This window comes from Phalangium opilio, unplaced genomic scaffold (genome assembly GCF_054372755.1).
Source record: "Phalangium opilio isolate 3A_F unplaced genomic scaffold, DU_Popi_V2 ptg000070l_1, whole genome shotgun sequence".
Taxonomy (NCBI): domain Eukaryota; kingdom Metazoa; phylum Arthropoda; class Arachnida; order Opiliones; family Phalangiidae; genus Phalangium; species Phalangium opilio.
Window position 1 is genome coordinate 1511845 of NW_028324182.1, and position 21865 is coordinate 1533709.

A 21865-nucleotide genomic window follows, 5' to 3' on the forward strand; every position below is an offset into this window, starting at 1 on the left:
TATTTTAGTGAGAATGTAAGACGCCATAAAGAGCGTTATAGCACCTATATCTAATCAAATGCTAAAGGGTTCACACAGAAGACACACATTCAGATTTACTTGGGAATTGACCAATAATTAAAAAAAACAACAAGCAAAAAAGAGACTTGAAAGTGATTGAAAAGTGACCAATTCAAACTATTTAAAAGGGTCAGGTAGGAAAAGATGTTTTTCAGAGAAAACCCTATTTCCATAATTCCTTTTAATAATTAAAAGGTCTGTGCTATAATTGAGCTTAGACATTTCAGATGAAAGGTTTTAGGTGAAATTAAATTCGGAATGAAGCTCAGAATGCAAAGCAATTGCTATAATTTCAAATAAAAACGGGAAAATATTCAAATTCAATTATGAGACAATTGAAGCTAAAAATATCCTGAGCGAGCGAAGCGATATTTTGGTCTGACCAAATGAGATTTTGCTAATACTGAGTTTAAAACGTCACACAGCTGGGATTATAAATAATTACACCAAAATACCGAAAAATAGGACTTTATAGAAATTATAGGATACTTTCTAAAATTTGGGATTTTATGTGAATTATAGTACTTCTGGGGCCTTGCTGTTAGTACGTTTTTAAAAGCTTCAATATATAGAAACTTCTTTCTGCTGAAGTGTAATGGCAGGCACAACAAGAAGGAGACGAATTGAGTTGCAAACAGAAAAAGACTTGGTTTCGTCGTCCAACTTTCCTGCTGCCGTTGCCTTTAAAAACAAGTTTTCTCCGAGTCCGCTTGATTTTCACAGTAGACCATTTCGGTATTCATCTCAGCGCCCCAAATTTGTGAAGCTGTCATTGATTAGCTGAATAAGCCTTTTTATGCCTTACAAAAGACGGGCTCTTAGCTCCGCCACTAGGACGGGAAATGGCACCGCGCGTAATACCGAAATGGTCTATTCACCTCTTTTTTACTTCAGCGTAATTTTGGCGCCCTTTGATTATAAATTTGGCGCCCTTTCTGACCTAATTAGGCGCCCTAGTAAAATTTTAGGGGGGTACAATGTACCCTTGTACCCCCCCGTTCCTACGCCACTGAGCACAACGGTTAAAAACCAATTGGCGTTTATTCGCTTGAAGCCATAGGCCTGCCATTTCTGGCGTCAAAATTATCTACTCTCCCGTTCCAAAAATTTGCCCATAGAAAGGCAGGAAACTCGAACGACCCGTATATATGGAAGAGGAGCTACTTGGCATAACAAATTAAAAAACTTGAAACTATTGATAAACTGGCTTGAAACTCTGGTTAAAGAACTTGGATTATGGTTGACGGATTGATTCATTTAAAATAAAAATCTTAACTTTCTATTTTGAACATTATTCTTTTAGGGCATAATCGCACGCTTTTAACCTAACAAACCCCTAAATTTAATTTTTAAAATCTTAAAGCCTGTAGGAGGTAATCCTATTGAGGAGCCATTTCAAAGAGGTTATAAATTGCAAACCTCCCTTAGATGTAAGTTTAATTGTCTTGTTCAATTTCTTATTTTTTACCCCTATAAAAGTTTGTGAAAATTTATGAATAAGATTGAATATTATGTTGAATATTAAAATTTGGATTAGAATCTATTTTGACTCTCACTTGACACATACCATCAAACGCGGTCACTTTTGATTTCGAAATTTTATAAGCCCCTCGTTTCTGCTAAAAAGGCTCCCCACAACTGACTGCATTCTAACATCTAGTCTAGCGTTTACGAGGATGAATCATTAGTGAAAAAAAGAGGTAGGTGTTTGTGTTATACTTTAACCCCTCTAATAAGAATCAAACACTCCACCTTACCCCCATGAAATCATAAAGAGCATAAAGAAAAGGCTTATAACACACACAGACTGACACGTCGAAATTAGAACCTCTCCTTGACATACGTCACTCGGAGAGGTAAAAATTAGACGTGTGCGAATACCACTTTTTGGGTATCGAACTAGTTACGGAATACCAAAAAAAAATTCCTTATCAAATACAGAATCGATTCTAAATTGAATACCGAAAATTTAGGCCTTGCCTTTTCCTGCTTCTAAAATTACATCTATCCCTGATCACACCAACATTAAAAGGTGGGACGAGATTGAGAGAATAATCAAAAAAGGGGGAAGTTATTCAAATCCCACAAACAACTGACGCCAGTACACCGCGTCTATACTCTCTAGTTCCAGAGTTTTATGGAAATTTTACATCTGCCATAAAGTAAAGGTATTGGCGGAAAAATCGAGGTTGTAGATTTAGTCATTGAAATCCTAGCTCACAAACAACACTGAGTTCAAAAGAACACTAAACTTGATTGCTATGTAAGTTTTAAATTTTTATATGAACCTTTTAGCACATTTCAGTCCCTACCTGTAATACTTCTTAGTCATGTAATTTATTGATTTTTAGCGCCTTTCCAACAAAATATCCAAGGCAGGACGTTTAGATTTTTGCAAACCGCAATTATTTTTCCATAAACATGATTTTTTTTACAGTTATACAAAGATGTCATTCCTTCAGACTCTCGTTCGCTCATCTTTGATTCTTTTTATCCTGATGTTGTCCATTTTTAGTCTGGTGGAGAATATCGAATTTCAAAGTAATTACTATCTCGCTTATTAGGAGAAATTACGAGACTTGTCTCCGACCAAGGTTACCACCCTGTATAGAAATAAAATATGCTATAAGATACATGTTTTGATCTGAGATTGGCTAGCATAGATTTTTGTGTTCTACAACTTCTACAGCCTCATTCTGAGTGTTATAATTAAGCTTCAGGGCGTATTATTAGCGTGAATAGATAGAAGCAGATCGATTTCTAACAATGAATTCATCAGAACATGATATATTTTTATTTCTCTAAATAGAATCACGACATGAAAAAGCCAGTAAGTCTGTCTCCGATTATTTTCGATTATTTATTAGTTTATACTTAAATACACGTTATTTTCTAATAAAACATTTCGTTTGTAACAGAGGGTAAGCTTGCTATTTTCATTGCGAGTGAATTCAGAACATACAATATGTTTGGTGCTTTTTCGACTTAAATCCTTCCGCTATGGTTAGATGTTAAATTATTCGTCTTAACCCAAATATTCCTTCGTAGAAAACCGCTTAGATTTAGTCATAATAAATTTTATTTATTTTATCAAAAACATTGCGCCATGAACAGAAGCTAAGTTCCGCTTTTTATTCGAATTACTGAGCTTTAATAACACGTATTTGGTTTATTTCTTTTAAACACCGTATTAAAGGCCGTAAGTGTCTCTTCTATCGCATTAAATTTGCAATATAAGGTTTAAGAACAATTTAATCGTTTCACTTACTTGCGTTGTGAATAGTTCGTAAGTATACCCTTCTTATTTTAATAATTCATGCTTGAAAATAAGTTCTATGGTTTATATGACATAAATGTTATAATTCCATGAAATATTTTCTGTTTATTTCACTGATAATCTTTACGTATAGATAGTAAGTTTACTATTTGTTTAGTTTAATAATTATCTCATCATTAATATCACGTTTCTCTTTGATTTATTTCTCTTACAGATAGTAAGTTAGTCTGCTTTGCTCATTTTACGATTTCAACTGGAAATACATTTTTCTCTACATTTCCCTGAAAAACCCCGGCTATTAACAGTCAGTAAGTATTCTTTGATTATGCTAAGTGCTAAATTATTAATCGAGCGTCTAATTTGAGAATATAACAATTTTGTTTTCATTTTGAAATTTTCCACTTTGTATAGAGAGTAAGATTTATCGCTTAACTTCTACATGATTTAGGGAGCCATACTTCAAACTAGAAGGAAGGAAAAAATTCTCTTACTCAGAGCTACCCATAGTCTACTCTCGTTATGCTTACGCAGTTATTATCAACCGGTGGTTTAATAGACGTGCCAAACTTGACGTATGGGTGGAAAGTTCCTTCCATCTTTTTTCATTTATGGCTCCGTGATACATTCATGGAGGAAAAAAATTAAGAAGAAGAAACGTGTCCGGCTTCAAGCAATCCGATAAGTGGATAATAAGGGTTGAAATGTGGGCTATTTTGGTGAAGTTTTGAGTACGATAAAAGATTCGTTTAATTGTGTAGTCATGTTTTCTCATTCTGCGGCCCCAGTAGTTCCCCAACATGTTTATCTCATCCAACACTGTTAAAAAATGTTGTCCCAATTTCGAAGTAAAAGTTTCCAAACGGCTGACTCTGAGACAGCTCAGTTTTTCGTCTATTTTTGGATAACGTAAATTGTGTCCAAAAAGGGACGATCAAATGATAAGCCTGATTTGGAGTCCCATCCAAAATTGGATCCAGCATCATAAGGGATCAATTATGACGCAGAAATGGTCAGCATATTATCCATATTTTACGCAAGTTGGGGAAATGTACTCGTAAAATTCCAACATCAAGCGCATATTTGACTAATATCTAAGAGATATTGAACTGCAATGATAACCATTATTAACCACATTGAATAAATTTCTAATCGATATTGGACTAATATCGAGCCCATATTGATGTAATATTTAACCGATCTCTACCTAATATCTAAGCGACATTGGATAATTGTCGAACAATATTGGAGTCATGTGAAGCCTATATACAGGCTTGATTATTTACTTCACCGAGTGCCAGTGCATGGAGAGGTCCAGTTCTTGACGTCTTCATCTGTCAGTGTGTATGTCTGTCTGTCTCTCTGTTGGTCTGTTGTTACTCCCAAGGGACCACATTCGCAGTTTCCTAATCTGAACGTAAGTGTTCTCCATTTCCGGACAATATTCACAGTTTACGGAAATCTTGAAAACTGTACTGACACAAGTAAACACTGACCACTATTATAATATCTGTCGTCACCAATCTGTCTAACTACACCATCTTAAGGTCTTTCAGTCACTCGCGAAAGAGACATACTCTAGGCGTCAAACGTCAATAATAGCTAGGTTCAAATTATAAAAAAAAGTCTCTTAAAACGATACAACAAGAAGTGTGAAAAGTAACTCCCGATAAACATAATTATTTATTCAAATTATTTGAGAAAAACCTCTCACAACCGAAACCTCTCAAGTCAAAGTTTATATAGGACGAGTAACGAAGATTGCATATGAAGTCGGTAGACCGGATACATTTCATAGTTTATGCAAAAAGCGAGTAATTAAGACTCTACTCCATTGTATCATGAAACTCAATCCAAAGTTAATATGGGACGAGTATTGATATCGTTAGTTAATTAAAACGGGATACAGAATTCGTTTTGAGGTAAATAATCGAAAGATATTTCAATTGTGACTCTGAAATATAGTAGGGGTTAGGAACGAGTGGATTTTTTCTTCTCCGAGTGACCTAACGTGTCTGTCTGTATTTTGTTCTAACTTCTGCAATTGCTTATCAATAAAGGGAAATTACTGCATGTCTAGGTAAATAGGTGTGTAGGTAATCCAGAAATATTATTTCACTCCGCCCTTTTTACCTTTACCCATTTATATTATACTAACCCCTCTTTGTTCGGGTCTAGCCTATAGGGCCTTTATGTTGAGTTAGTATGGTTGGGTTTAGCAACAAGAACCGAAGGCATCCATTTTCGGACTGAAGCTTGCATTTTTGGACCCTTATATCGCTTGCCACCCAAATTGGGATTACTTTGGGCAAATTTGGACAGTGATTGAACTCATTTTTTCTAGCAGTGAATCCTCCCACTTGTTTTTAAAAATAACAGGGTGGACCCAGCCATATTTTTCTTCTTCTTTCTTTTTTCCATGCTAATTTTTTTTATTCGGCCAAGTCTGAGCATAAATTTAAATAAATATTTCTTTGAACATTCTGTTACGCATAGGAGGTAGGAATTCTGTTGAATTCGATTATTCATTTATTAATTCTTTGCTCAGTTTGATAGCATTTATCGTTTTTATTTTTTAACATTGTGTTATGCATAGGCGGTAAGATGTCTCTGTTATATTTCAAACATATATTTTTAATTTGTGAGAAGACTAGTTTAAATAAAATTCATTTTATTTTACTCTTAAATATTGCGTTTCACATAGGATGTAAATTTTTTTTATTATTTCGAATTTTTAATAACAAGAACAAATTCAGGATACCATAAGAACGTGAAATGGTAACATTGTCCTCTGGTACCGTGGAGTCGTACTTCTTTCGAAAACTGTTACCGCCTTCGTTCTAGGTAACGCCTTAAAATCCGTTTTTAGCTCCATCAATGGGCTTTAAATCACATTCAGCTTGTCTAGCCTTAAGCCTTGGCGTTGTACGCCAAGGTTTGAGAAATCCGTTGTAATGATTTTGCTCCAGATAAATCTGGCTTTCTAATAGAAAAATCTAGATTCTTTACAACTTCATTATGGTCCATTCTTTTTAAATATATCAGTTCATCATTAACGATTTTAACAGTTTTAATCATGACACAGATCCCAACACTCCTACTCCTAGACCTGGCCCCTGTCAGACTCCATTTTCCGTCGTTCTCGGAACAGGGAACTTGAAATAAATGAACAATAATCTAGACTCTAGAGGGCGCTAGAATATTCCCAAAAAATATAAGCCCCTCCCTCTTATTATGAAAAGTATGGCTTCATGGCGCCAGCATTGTCTTGTTTCAACGTTCTCGAGGTATCCTGAATTCGTTCTTGTTAATAACTATATATATATCTCATATCTTAAATTTAATAAATATTTGCCCATTTTGACAATATATATATTCACTTTTTGACATTGTGTTATACAAGTTGGTAAGATTTCTGAGCTTTCCAATTATTTATTTATACAGGGTGTTTCTGAAAAGTCCATCACAAATTAAGGGGCGTGTTTATGGGACCAAACTGAGCGGAAAGTACCAAAGAACATGGGGTGTACAACATTTTGTTACGGAGATATGGCCTTCCAAACATTCGCCCCTAAAACAAGGAAATATCCAAAAATGAGGAGTAACACTTAAGACCGACTAACCAGCTTGTTTAAAATTACTAGACAATTTCAATAGCCTTTAATCGAACAATTGATTTCTACCTTTACTAATCAGAAGCGTATAAATGAGTAGAAGTATGCCTACGGTGGTAATGTAAAATTAATCCCAAGTGACATGATGTTTCAAGATCTTCCCAGCACCAAGTAAAATGGTTCTGATTGAAGGGACTTTTATTAGCACAGCGTAAACAACGTTATTTTCAGGAATTAGTCCAAATGTCCACGGGCGGCATTACAAAAACGAGGCAGTCTTTCGAATGATACTTGGACATGTTGGAAGATCCCTGGCTTGTTCCTGTTATCTCAAACCGTAAAAAGCTACGCAAATCTTCATCATCACGGACAACACTCTTGTACGTTAGGTATGACCTTGAGAAAACCTAAAAGGACATCTCGAATGTATTTGAAAAACCCATCTCCAATTAAGGGGCGTGTTGTTTGTTTCCAACAGAGTAAACTCGCCCAGAGAACAATTACAATGCAGAGCCACGTTTCGGCGTTAATGGCCCACAAAGGTGGTCCCAAACAAAAGAACAAACTTTAATTTGTTTCGTTCAGTAAGTGTTTCATGTGTCATAGATAAAACGCCATGATTAATGCACAAAGAAAATGTTATTGACAAGTTTTCGGACCGCGATGCTGAAATGTGGTGGTGCACCATCGTGCATGAACCACATTCTGTTTATTAAACCTAAGGGTACGTCTTCGAGTAGTTCTGGTAAATCGTCCCGTAAGAACTACAAGTAAGCCACACCGTTTAACCTGGGCTCTAGGAAATATGGCCCAATTAAATTGTCACCCACAATACTACACCACACGTTTAAGCTGAATTGTACTTTGTGAATTCCCCTTAATTTGTGATGGACTTTTCAGAAACACCCTGTATATCTATTCATAATTTGATAACTGGTTTTTTTTTTCATTTTAAACATTGGGTTTCGTCTGAATAGGCGGTAAGATTTCAATGTTTACCGCAGATATTTTTTTTAATTGTATGCTTAGTTTGATCACATTTATCTTTTTCATTTTTAAACTTTGTGTTTTGCTTAGGATGTGAGATTTATTTTTTTATTTGGATTATTTCGATTATTTAGAAACTACATGCCTATTTTGACCATATATATGTTTTTATATTTTGGTGCATTGTGTTATATGCAAAGTTGGTAAGATTTCTGAGCTTGTCAATTATTAATTTATTAGATCTATTAAAATTTTTGAAACAATAATATTTTTTTAACTTAAACATTGTACTATGTCCCTAAAGGCGGTAAGATATCTTTGTTAATAGCAAATATATATTTTTCAATTATGTGTTAAGCCTAGTTTGAAAATATTTTCTTTTTATTTTATTTTTAAACATTTGGTTTTGTTCAGGAAGTAAGATTTTTCTGATCATTTCGATAATTTAATATTTCTATGCCCATTTTAACATTATCAGAAACCGATTTATGTACGTCGGATCATAGCTGTAGCCTCTTGTACTACCCTCGCATACTTTATTGGGAAACTTCGTCTGTTTATATTTTGACTCCACCCACAAATTTTGTTTCTAGAGGTCGAAAATGCCATTTTCGTGGTTAAATATTTTTTTTTCGAAATTGCTCCAGTGGTAAAAAAGCAAAACGGACAACAATGCCACATAACTGCCGATTTAGTAGAATTAAGTTTTGAAGTTACGAATATATTTAATTGATGTTTCTTCAAATATTTTCTTCAAGTAATTGGTTTTTCCTTATTTTGTACTATAATTACTATTGTAGTACATTTATAAGTTATCATTTTTATTTACTTGCCTTATGCAGTATCTATATTTAAAGCCATGAGTTAATAATATCTTAGCTCCCTATAAGTTACTCAGGCAATTCATTTTGATATTCCAGCGTTTTCTCCCGCGCCGCCACGTGAACGAAAATCTTATTTACTCTTCTTTCCGGTTTTCCCCGGAAGCGCGTGTAGTGGAAGCTAGCCAATGATATCGGAGCTATTTAAGCAGCCTAATATTTCGCTCAGTAGCCTCGGTTAAGAAAACTGTTAAGAGATCAGTGGATTGGATTTAGCTCAGTTGTGTAATTTTCTGGTTTCAAGTCTCAATAACAACTCCTATCTTTAGCTTTCTTTATCAATATCCGCAAATTGCAATGAGTTCATTTGAGTTTCTGCATTTTTTTTGTCTCAGTACTGACGCAAACGCCATGATTTAAGGTTAAATTGTTAAAACATAAACATTCAGTACTAAAACACTCCCTTGGTGAAAAAGCAGCCGACGACTCGATGTCGAGGAGCCGTACGGGCGGGATATTTTTATTTTCGACAAGAGAGAGCGCAAAATTCGGATTTTTTCCCGCGCGGGCGAAATGAGAAGAAATCGCTAGATACATTACGCCTATGGAGCCTGAGAAACTTATAGGGAGCTAACATATTATTAACTCATGTTAAAGCCCAATATATGAGAGAATAAGGCGGATAGATGGCCAGCGCGAGTTTTGAAATAATAAACCACTCCCATCAAAACATACAAAGTAGTCGAGGATGGGTAGAGAATTTACGAGGTTCAACGTTCTTCTTACGGAAATCCGTTTTTGACAATGTATATATATATTATATATATTATATATTATATATTATATATTATATATTATATATTATATATTATATATTATATATATATATTATATATTATATATTATATATATATATTATATATTATATATTATATATTATATATTATATATTATATATTATATATTATATATTATATATTATATATATATATTATATATATATATTATATATATATACACATTTTAATTTTTGCACATTGCGTTATTCAAAGTTGGTAAGATTTCTGAGCTTGTCAATAATCTAGTTATTAATTCCTTTGCTCATAATCTGATTACAATTGTTCTTTTCATTTTATTGTGTTTTGTCTGTATAGGCCGTAAGATTTCTCTTTTTATTGCAACAATTTATTTTTTAATTATGTCCAGAGTTTGATTTATATTTTTTAATTATGTGAAAAGACTAGTTTAATAATATTTCTGATTTATTTTGCTATTAAACATAGTGTTTAGCATAGCGTGCAATATATTTCTGATTTTTTCAATTAAATAATAATAATAATATGCGTGTCTTTTTTTTTGAATTTTTGGGCATTGTGTTTTGCAAAGTTGGTAAGATTTCTGAGCTTTTCAAATATTTACTTATAAATTCTATTCATTAATGGATAAGAATTATTTTTATTTTAAACATTTTGGTTTTGTCTGTATAGGCGGTAACATTGCTCAGTTTACCGCAAATATTTACTTTTTATTTGTGTGCCTAGTTTGATAACATTTATATTTTTTATTTTTAAACATTGTGTTTTGCATAGGATGTGAGCTTTTATTTTTTTGGATTATTTCGATTATTTATAAACTATGTGCCTATTTTAACGATATATATATATTTTAATTTTTGCACATCGCGTTATGCAAAGTTGGTAAGATTTCTGAGCTTATCAATAATTTATTTATTAATTCAGATATAGATTTAATTTTAGAAGTAGGAATGGAGAACGGTTAGTATTTGCTTCAGTCCGACACATAGCTCAGTATAGATCCTCTCCGTTGATTTGAACTTTGCGTTTCTTTTTTGTTAATATAGAGTTAAACCAATTTAAAAAGATCAAAGCTTATCGTAGAAAATAATAGTGGCGGTTACTCGTCCAAAATCCAAATACCAATCGAAATTGAAACCAAAACCACGTTTGTATTAAGAAACGTATGGATCATAATTTTTTATTGGAAATCGTATGAAACGTATCGCAAAAACACTTCTTTTCAGTAAAATTCTTTTGATTATGTTGAAAATTTTAGTTTTTCGGAAAAAGTACTTACGATTAATAATTGCATCAATAAACGTTTTTCTAAAACAAATCGAGAGGGAATACCTTTATATAATCTTCGTTTTACAAAATTTGGTATGTCAATATGTTTGAATAATACACTGTAAAAAAAGGGGGTCGGAAACGCACCTTTAAAGGTGTTTTCTTCCCCCACAGGAGACGCACCCTTTTAGGTACAAATTCGCACCCCATATTTAGGGTGTTTATAAATACCCTAGTATATGGGGTGTTTTTAAATACCCTAAGGTGCTTAATAGAACCCTTAAAGGAATTTAACTGAACCTCAGAAATTCTGCTTAGGGTGTGAAAAAATACCCTTTCATCTTTTAAGGGTGCGAATCGAAACCAAATATGGTATTTACCTGTACCTGATAAATTCGGTTGGGGGGTTCGAAAAAATACCTTTCAATTGCTGGGGTGTGAATTGAAACCATTTATGGTATTTAAATGTACCTGATGAATTCTGTTATGGGATGGAAATTGAAACCAAATGCATTGACCTGTACCTGAAAAATTCCCCCTGGGGTGCAAGAAATGGCATTTCGGCCATTTACGGGTACTAACAACTATAAAATTTGCTGTGAAAGGTTTAATTATTATCATACATGGTTCTTTCTTATAGTAGAAAAATGTGGTTCACTGGTGTGAATAACTTAGGCACTTTTGTGTGCCTAAATCGCTACGTAATATATATTACACAAGAAGTTATAAATTAACTTTTACATTAAGTCTTTAATTCGAGGTTCAGAGACAACAGTGTTATAATTCATTAAAAATAGTGAAATGACTTAGACCGCGAAATTCAAAACCAAAAACTTTAAATCATTTAAAAATGCAACAAAACTAGTATACAATCAGAACGTCACTTCGCAATTTTTCGGCTTCTTCGTTATCTGCAATGGAGTACTTCTCAGAGGCAAGTTACGTTCACCATCGGCTTTATTAATCACCCGTTCTATAGCTGTTCTGTGACAAAATGGTGACAAGTCTTAAAAACCTTGCTTGGCACTTTCTATCCATTATCTACGCCATTTGTATCTCTATCCGTACTGAAATATTAACCACAGAAGTTGTATTATAATTCTCATATATCCACCACTATGTTTATAAGGAATTAATGAATAGCCATGCCTAAATCTACACGCAAAAAGAATTAAAAATTAGTTGTTCGTTATTTGATTTAATCTTTTAATCATAAATTATAGTCTGATTTATTATTCATGAGCTCACGGCTTTTATTGAGACGTTGAAACTTCTCGAAGAAAACTTAAGTCAAGAATCAAAATGGTTCACATCCGCATTGGCATCAGGGCTACGGAGGCGTGTCTTCAAATGTCCACCTAAACCCCAGCAAAATGAACCCAAACTTAAAAAACCTAGCCAAAACGTAAACCTAACCAATCGAACCTAACCCTAACGTAATTTAACAAACCGTGATTACTATGGATAGTTGCGAACGTATCCCGGTCCAAGCTGTTAAAAAGGTTGGAACATTTTCATAAATAGAAGTTAACTTACAAAGAGTTTAGTTAAAATAATTACCTTTCTTAAGTGGTTTGATAACAGTGAAACACAGACGCAAGTACACCGACCGTTAAGCCTATTTTGAATTTGAAAATCATCGCGCCTCGTGAATCTGCGTTCGCGAGCTAAATAAAAGAGTGCAACAGCGCGTGCGCTGTTGTTTGGGGTATAAAAATACACCCTTTTCCCATTTAAAACACCCTCCATGCGTTAAACATCTACTAAGGGTATGATAATACACCATCAAATATTGAAAGGGTTTTCATTAACACCTCAGGAGGTGCTAAAACGCACCCAAAGGAGTTTTTTGATAAAAAATACCTTTTTAGGTGCAAATTTACACCCCCAAAATACCCTCTTTTTTTACAGTGTAGCATGAATTCATTTACTAACATGAATGTCCATGTTAAGCATTCCCCTGTAGTCCACTCTCAAAAAGCGATAGGAGGAGCCAAATTTTCGCGCCACTCGTGTGACGTAAATTTTATATCCAATAGGAACCATACCGGAAATTCTTCTTTCGGGCGTTTCTTACCGTTTATTATAAAGCAGACAGTTCTTTGGGATACTGGTTAATATACTTGTATCGGGTTGTCGTTTTACTCACGTAATTTAGTTGTTACATTTAACTCATAACATGATAGTATTTTAAAATGGCAACAAAATGTAATCCTGAACCTGAACTCGTAAAAAGCATTATATCGAGTTCTTGTATCGTATTTGACGACTTGAATGTAAGAACTTTAAACGAACACGTTAGCCTTGGCCAAACTTTGGAGCAAGCCTTGGCAAAAACAAATCTTTGATAACATCAAAACTAATAAACAAAATACCAAAATATAACACCTAAAACCACGATAAACCTATAACACGCGAGTTTCGTTGCTAAGCCTATGCCTACTGTTAAAACCCGTCGTCTGCTTTAAAGATAAAAGCTGATCGCTACTTCCCGTTCGCCACATCTTTTTTTTTTAAATAGGCTCCTCCTACTGCCGAGTAAGAGGCAATGTATGGTAAGCCAGAAAGACATTCATGTTAGTAAATGAATTCATGATAATAGTTAACCGATCCCCGAGCTCTATCACTTAAACTACGTTTTGATGACGTTGCTGACAGGGACGGCGAAAAATTCGTAATTCGTTTTTATCTCTGTCGCTATGACCCGCCTCTTCTTTCATACCCCTCCCCCGTCCCGTGGAAAGGGGTCCAGGACTTTGACGCGCGCCCACATTACTCTGTTCTCCATTCCTACTTCTAAAATTCAATCTATCCATTCTTTTCCTAATTTGATTACATCTATTCATATTTATTTTATTGCGTTTTGTCCATGTAGGCGGTAAGATTTCTCTGTTTATTGCAAAAATTCATTTTTTAATTATGTCTAGAGTTTGATTTATAATTTTTAAGTATGTAAAAAGACTAGTTTAATAATGTTTCCGATTTATTTATTATTAAACATTGTGTTTTGCATAGCATGTAAGATATCTCTAATTTTTTCGAGTAAATAATAATAATATGTCTATTTTGAAAATATATTTTTTTTAATTTTTGGGCATTGTGTTATGCAAAGTTGGTAAGATTTCTGAGCTTGTCGATTATTATTTTATAAGTTCTATTACTAATTCGATTACAATTATCCTTTTCTATTTTAATTATTGTGTTTTGTTTGTATAGGGAGTAATTTTGTTTTTTGCTAAATTTTACTGTTTATTTATGTCCAGAGATTAAACTTCTCGTTTTATTTTAATTTTTAAACATTGTGTTTTGTCTCTATAGACGGTACGATTTCGCTGTTTCTTGCAAATATTTATTTTTAATTATAAACCTAGTTAGTGAAAATTTTCGTTTATTTGCAATGCTTAGAACGTAAGATTTTTCTGTTTACTTCATATTGTTTTTAATAATTATTTTCGTTGTTTGAAGACAGTCTTTTTTATTTATTTTGAACTTTGGTTTTTGTGTAGTCAGTAAGATTGCATATCTGAACTATATATATTTTTGCACAATGTTTACTAGGTCAAATTCTTATTAATTTTTTATTTGCTTTTTAAAAATTGTGTTTTGCATAGACAGTAAGATTTTTCTTTTTATTTCGGTTAATTCAGTGAATAGTTTGACAACAATATTCGTTATTTTTGTCTTTATTTACTTTGTCTTTGAATGGGAGGTGAGATTTTTCTGTTTATTTCGACTATTTTTATTATTATTGATTTATTAGTTTTATACCTTGTTTGATAACTATTTCTGTTTTATTTTGTCTCTGAACATTTTGTTTTGCATAGCCGGGAAGATTTTTCTGTTTATTTCGAGTCTTTATTTATTAGTTTTGTACCTTGTTTGATAAATATTTCCGATTTATTTTGTCTTTTAATGGTTTGTTTTCCATAGCCCGTAAGATTTTCTGTTTATTTCGAGCTTTGCTTTATTAATTTGATAACTATTTCCGTTTTGTTTTTCTTAATTATTATTCATTTCTTTTGATAGAAGGTGAGATTTTTTCTGTTTATTTCGAGTTTTACTATATTAATTAATTGCATAGTTTGATAACTATTTCCGTTCTTTTTTCTTATTATTTTTTTCGATAGAAGGTGAGATTTTTCTGTTTATTTCCAGTATTTTCATTAGTTGTTTACCTATTTTGATAACATATTCCTTATTATTTTGTCTTTATACATTTTGTTTTGTGTAGTCGGTATGAAATTTCTGGTTATTTCGAGTTTTATTTTTTAATTCTAAGCCTAGTTTCATAGATATCTCCGTATCTTTTTCGTCATTATTTTTTCTATAGGCAGTAAGATTTTTCTTTTTAATTCGATTAATCAAGGAGTAGTATATCGGGGCCACACCACACCCCATCCCCTAAGGAGACCTAACTTAGCCATTTCCCCTAGCTACTATCAGAAGTCCGTTAAATTAGCCTAGGAAGTGAACAATTACAATGGCTGGTATGGCGTACGTCTCTGCTGGGATAAAAACTCCTTCTAACTCCATGGATAGAGGGCTAAATTTTTCCCCCTTTCTTAACACAGTTTGAAATCTCGAGCTCCTCTCCTGGAAGTCTTTCTTGACGTGAGCGGGGTGTGACTTCTTCAGCCCATGAACGCTCGATCTCTAAAGGGTAGATTGTAGAATTAAACAAGACGGCCCAAGGGCTCGTAATAGTAGCCATATCGTACGAGTGAATAGCCCCTCTATACCCTACCCTAATGAGTGGATAATCCCTCTATACCTTACCCTAATGAGTGAATAGCGCTATCAATTTCAATGCTTAAATGATGTACCGTGCATAAAATCAGAGTTAATAGCCCCTCGATTCCCTACTCTAAACAGTGATAAAATTATAACCGTATAAATTTAATTATGCTGTAATTCTAATATTCCGGCGAATCGAAGAACAGATAGTTTTAGTGATAATTCCCTCGATGAGTTTACAACATAGACTTATGCCGATTCACACTTATCGCATATTATAAATTTCTAACAAGGACTTATGCCCAGAAACTTTTGAAAGAGAAAGTTTAGTTATAGTGATTACGCATTTTAGTGATTATCCCCTCGAATTACCTTTAGCAATGCTAAAATGATCAAACGCATAACGCTCATTTAACACTATGTTAGCTCTATCTAAACCCACATTTGAATTAACCGCCAAAACGTTCCAGTCAAACATAACATAGATGACGATAGCTACCGAACGAGAACGAAACACATAAGGAGCGCGGTAGGAAACGGGGAAAATCGTTATCTATTTAATTAACACATAAATAAAAAGAAAATAAATATAAAAACCCCAAACATACAAATTCATAAGTATCCGACCCCACAGAAAAAAATTCAAAAGTATCCGACCCTACAGATTAAGAGGTACCCCACCCCACATCACCCCGACATTTTAGAGATAAAAATAAAATAAAAAACTCGGGTTTTCTATCAAGTCTCTATGGTTCAATGGTAGAATGTTTGTTTACTACGCCAGCGTCCCGGGTTCGATTCCCGGGTCTGACCTGAAAAAATTTTAATTAAAATTAAATCTCTAACCGAGCCCAGTAACCCCTATGGGTAGGTTATGATAATATAAAGTTCCTTTTAAGCTAAAATCTGACGATAACGAAGCGAAAACTCCGGCCACAACTACTACTACTACTACTACTACTACTACTACAACTATTACTACTACTACTATTACGGCTCCGGTCAAACTAAGAGCCTATCGTATACTACGATATGGCTAAAAAGGAACGGCCAAGGTTGTTAAAGGGAGGGTGAAGTAGAAAATCAAGTGGTTTTTTTATCGATTCTTCTACTAATCATAAAAAGGCAGGGGGTTACGCGATTGGTCGGACGTCCTTATTTAAAATTATCCTTTAAATCAGAACCTAATTTGAATTTTAAAATCATTCGGAAGTATTTCCTGAATATTTGACTATGCAGACTGGTCTTGTAATTAGTAGAAGAATCGATAAAAAAATCACTTGATGTTCTACTTCACCCTCCCTTTAAATAGTTTTTTTTTCAATAGGTTTATGAAGAGTCATAAAAAACTGAATTATCTTGACTGTTTCAAAATTCACACCCCCATCCCTTCTCCTATGCTAAAGAGGGCTCGGTTGTACAGTCGAAGGGGGCGTTTTCGGCCAATAGTTTTTTCTCTCTCGATAGGGCAAATTTTGGCGTACGAGTCGCACCTAAACCGGAGATCTGAGAAAAATTACCGCGAGGTGGCGAATGTGTCGACAATCTTCAGTATTGCTACACAAGAGAGTGGAGTCCCAAACCCCGCTTTTGGTTACTTCCTAGGCTAATTTAATGGATTTCTGCTACTATGTGAGACGAATACGATTGGCTCACTGCGCGATACTCTTAAGCCACTATAATAGTGTTAAGAGAACTTTAGACCATACAGTGTGGAAGAGATCAGAGCAACGCCTACCTTTGTGGAAAACCCCCAAAACCCCTGACGGACTACTTCACTGCAGTACATTTTCGAGCTCGTATAATGGGTGTGACATGTGTCATTGTATGCAAATGAGAACGTGCAACAAGTATCATAGTGAATATCGTTTAATGATACGCACTTTGAAACGTTAAAGACCTACGATTAAGCTTAGGAACTATGGCATCACACTACAAATTAAAGGGCTGTTTGGTAAACCCATCAGCGTAAATGTTCGATGTGCCTACCGTCGTGGTGTAGGCACTCTTCAAGACGATTGTCCATGCCTTGTATTACGTTTTCTAGCATTTGAGGAGTGATTCGTTCAATTGCGCTTCGAATTCTGGCCTTCAAGTCGTCTACATTTAAAGGTTCTGTTGCAAACACCTTCCCCTTAACATATTCCCATAAGAAGAAATCAAGTGACGTTAGGTCAGGGGATCTTGCTGGCCACGGAATTGGTCCACCTCTACCGACCCAACGGTTTGGAAAGTGCTCAGTTAGCCATTGGCGAACATTGACCGCCCAATGTGGTGGCGCACCAACCTGCTGGAACCACAGGTCCCGCATCACTGCTAATGGTAATGCGTCTATCGCATCACTAAACTCGTGGCTTTGGCCTACTAAGATAAGGAATCCATACGAGGTTACGAAGGTCAGACTTTTCCGCGGCACTGAGAATTCGGCACATTATTCAATCAAACGTACGCGTCGTTACTAGCAGCTTAGTTCGTATAAACGTTGTAAGTCCTGTGTCGTAGACGAATGGCAGCCTACTCCAACCGAGAAAAATTTGACATGACGTTTATTTTGGGTGAATGTCGCGGTAACGTTCAACAAGCGGCATTGCTTTATGCCGAACGCTTCCCAATCCGACGAACGCCGGTTCGAAGGACCTTCACGAACATTAGTGACAACCTACGAGATTTCGGGAGTTTCGTCGTGCAAGACCGTCAACGTAGAAGAGACCGTATAATTGGTAATCATGATAGGGAAGTCGACACTCTAGCACGTTTTGAAGCAATCCTCATACTAGTAGTAGAGCGGTCGGAGAAGTGGTTGGTCTAAACCATTCAACCGTTCTTGCCATTTTACATCGGCATCACTACCGGCCCTATCATATCCACCTCCATCAAGCCTTAACGGACGATGACTACCTAAGACGTCAAGACTTCTGTCTTACCATGCGCGAGCCAATTGAAGCCGATCCATTGTTCTTAAGAAAGGTTCTTTTTTCTGATGAGGCGACATTTCACAGGGATGGTACGGTAAACCGACATAACTTACATTACTGGACCCAACGAAATCCATAATGGTTACGGCAACATTGCCATCAAATTCGATGGAAGATAAATGTTTGGTGTGGCATTCTGGGGAACAGAATCATCGGACCTTTCTTCTTCGAGGACAACATTACTGGTGACAGGTATTTGCACTTCCTGCGCCACGAGTTTAGTGATGCGATAGATGCATTACCATTAGCAGTGATGCGGGACCTGTGGTTCCAGCAGGATTGTGCGCCACCACATTGGGCGGTCAATGTTCGCCAATGGCTAACTGAGCACTTTTCAAACCGTTGGATCGGTAGAGGTGAACCAATTCCGTGGCCAGCAAGATCCCCTGACCTAACCCCACTTGATTTCTTCTTATGGGGATATGTTAAGGGGAAGGTGTTTGCAACAGAACCTTTAAATATAGACGACTTGAAGGCCAGAATTCGAAGCGCAATTGAACGAATCACTCCTCAAATGCTAGAAAACGTAATACAAGGCATGAACAATCGTCTTGAAGAGTGCCTACACCACGACAGTAGGCACATCGAACATTTACGCTGATGGGTTTACCAAACAGCCCTTTAATTTGTGGTGTGATGCCTTAGTTCCTAAGCTTAATCGTAGGTCTTTAACGTTTCAAAGTGCGTATCATTAAACGATATTCACTATGATACTTGTTGCACGTTCTCATTTGCATACAATGACACATGTCACACCCTGTATACGAGCTCGAAAATGTACTGCAGTGAAGTAGTCCGTCAGGGGTTTTGGGGGTTTCCACAAAGGTAGGTGTTGCTCTGATCCCTTCCACACTGTATAAGCAGACGACAAAACAAATCCGTTTTGGAAATTACGGTCACCTGGTGTAGAACCTAGTTCTCGACAAGAAGAGAGCATTGGAATTTAATAAGGTATTGTGGCGACAGTCATTATGGCAACCAGGGTATAAACAGTGTCTTGTAGCAACCATATTTGCTAAAAATTATAAATAATTTTGTTATTTTAACACATGTGCCGAGGACCGAGTGCGTCGCCGTCAATAAATGAAAATTCACTTACCAAGGCTTAAATGAAGAACTCGGTGAAGGTTTCTATAATAACCCCTAATATCAGAAGAAAATAGGGGAAGTGGGTAGCCGTAGCCTTGAGCCATACAAGTCGTCCAGTGATTCTCACTTACAATGGTCGATTCCCCTACCACCCTTAAAATTTGAATCTGGCCAATCGGCGCGAAGCATAAAATAGTACCAGATTTCATTGCGAACGCCACCATGTAGCGAACTGTGGAAATAACTTGTGTAGTCTGCTTATATTTCTGCTGTGCTTCAGTTTGAGTTAGGGTTACGTCAGGCAACAGGTTAATGCGGATATTGGTTTAATTAAGGACGAAAATTCGGTTATTTAATAAAATGAATGTCGTTAAGAGTACTCAGTGTGATTTAACGTACAAGGAAACTACCGATAAGAAAACTCAGGCTGTGTTGAAAGGAAAAGTAAAATCTACCCAAACCAATCCCAATGTTAAAAATCAAACAACAACAACTTGGATACAACTTTATTACTTTGAACTCTTCCCTATCACAGGTCAAAACTTCGGACAGGTTAATTTTTTCCCTGGAACTTAGAAATACAATTGTATTTAAAAATAAAGACATATTTTAAAATAAGTTATGAATTTAGTACTTACCACTCGATTCCAGCCTCTGCCACTCTGCCTGAGTGCCTCACTGCCTCTAGCAGACGCCTCTAGTCAGTTGGAAGGCGTAGGACCGTACTGTCCACAGAATAACGTCACTCGTGTGTTAATGCGCGTAAAACTCCTATCTCTCTTCACCCCCACGGGGAGGTAAATGGCGCGAAAAATCCGTAAACGGGACGCCTCGCGAAGTTGCCCAAGCTACCCACTTCCCCTATTTTCTTCTGCTAATATATACATAAAATTAAGTAAAGTTTAATTACGAACGAAATCCAATTTAAAAGGATAGGATCAACGTTTTCCGACTAGTACAAGATGAGGGCAGTTTTAGGTAAAAAAATGTGCCTAAAATTATGTGTGGCACAAAAAAAATCGAATTAAAACGTTTAAAATTAAGAAAAGTACGTTAGATATTTTGAAATTCAAACTAGCCGCGAATTACTGCCCAACTTGTTTTTCACACTGTGACGTTGCTAATGTCTCTTGATTCATTGGTTGTTTGGAAATAGGAGAATGTAGGGGAACTCAAGTTGAGGATAGTAGGTTTTTTTTCCGTCGTCTGCTACAACTAGGAGCCAAATAGAAAATGTCATCGTCGACGTCGGGTAGCTCGGAATCCGAAGTATCAGACGGGCCTGACTCTGTAGTAGTAGTTTGTAAATGTAATTTGGATTATTAATGTTCATTAACCATTGTTCTCTTAACTTTTCGTTACTTGGTAGACTATGAAATGACAGAGATTTGTCCGAATCTGTATTGGTACAGTCAAAAACAACGCACTTTCTACGAGATTTTGGCAAAGGCTTAGTTTCCATGATCGATTTTTTTATTCTAAGTGGCCCTAAATTCAAGCTTATAAGATTTATTTTTCAAATTAAATGTGCTAAACCTCTTACTTAAACGATTTAATTGCCATGAAACTATTTAGCTTCTTTCACGCCTCTCAAAACACGTAAATCGAAATAAAAGTTTTAAGGTCAAGTTTATTTGTGATCCACAAGTGAAATAGTATGAAAACTACTGTTAGTTGTAAAGCTACCATTTCTTCAAGTAAGAGGAGCGTATGGAGGGGTGGGTAGATGTTTCAACCGTGTTTTTGCCAAACGACGCAGGAGGGGGTACTGATCGGAGCAGTCCCAAAAACAATACTCTTAAAAATTAATTAAAAATAGTTAAGTTATTAAAACTATCAATATCTATATATTTTTGAAAACGTAATTTTAGGTTCTATCTGATTTAAAAAAATGAAAGCTTTTCATTAGTAGTCAAAAGATCGATTCTATCCCTTTAATTATGATTAAAATGTTATCAACTTGGACCTTTAAAATGAAAAACACTAGGAAGAATGTTGGGAACCGGGATTGTAAAGTGATTCAGCGCCTCAAAAGAAACTTTTAGTAGAGCAGACTGTTTTTTTGGCGAATCAGAGACCAAGTTTGGCTTTGACCAATAACAATTGTCTCGGAAAGTAGCTACTCGCTTTCAAAGGTTAAGTTAGGTCTCCTTAGGAGATGGGGTGTGGTGTGGGCCCGATATACTACTCCTTGGAATATTTTGACAACAATTTCCGTGAATTTTTA

General features: G+C 35.3%; 2 long non-coding RNA genes across 2 annotated transcripts; both read right to left on the reverse strand.

Annotated features, from left to right (window-relative positions):
- Positions 1–11920: 11920 nt before the first annotated feature.
- On the reverse strand, positions 11921–12753 carry LOC149661010 (uncharacterized). Its single transcript, XR_016369054.1, has 3 exons — positions 12401–12753; positions 12089–12331; positions 11921–11995 (listed from the first exon to the last, which is right to left on the reverse strand). It is a non-coding gene; the product is annotated as an uncharacterized LOC149661010 (long non-coding RNA).
- Positions 12754–20746: 7993 nt separating this feature from the next.
- LOC149661011 (uncharacterized) lies at positions 20747–21255 on the reverse strand. The gene is made up of 3 exons (XR_016369055.1): positions 21182–21255; positions 21001–21126; positions 20747–20926 (listed from the first exon to the last, which is right to left on the reverse strand). It is a non-coding gene; the product is annotated as an uncharacterized LOC149661011 (long non-coding RNA).
- Between the last annotated feature and the right edge of the window lie 610 nt (positions 21256–21865).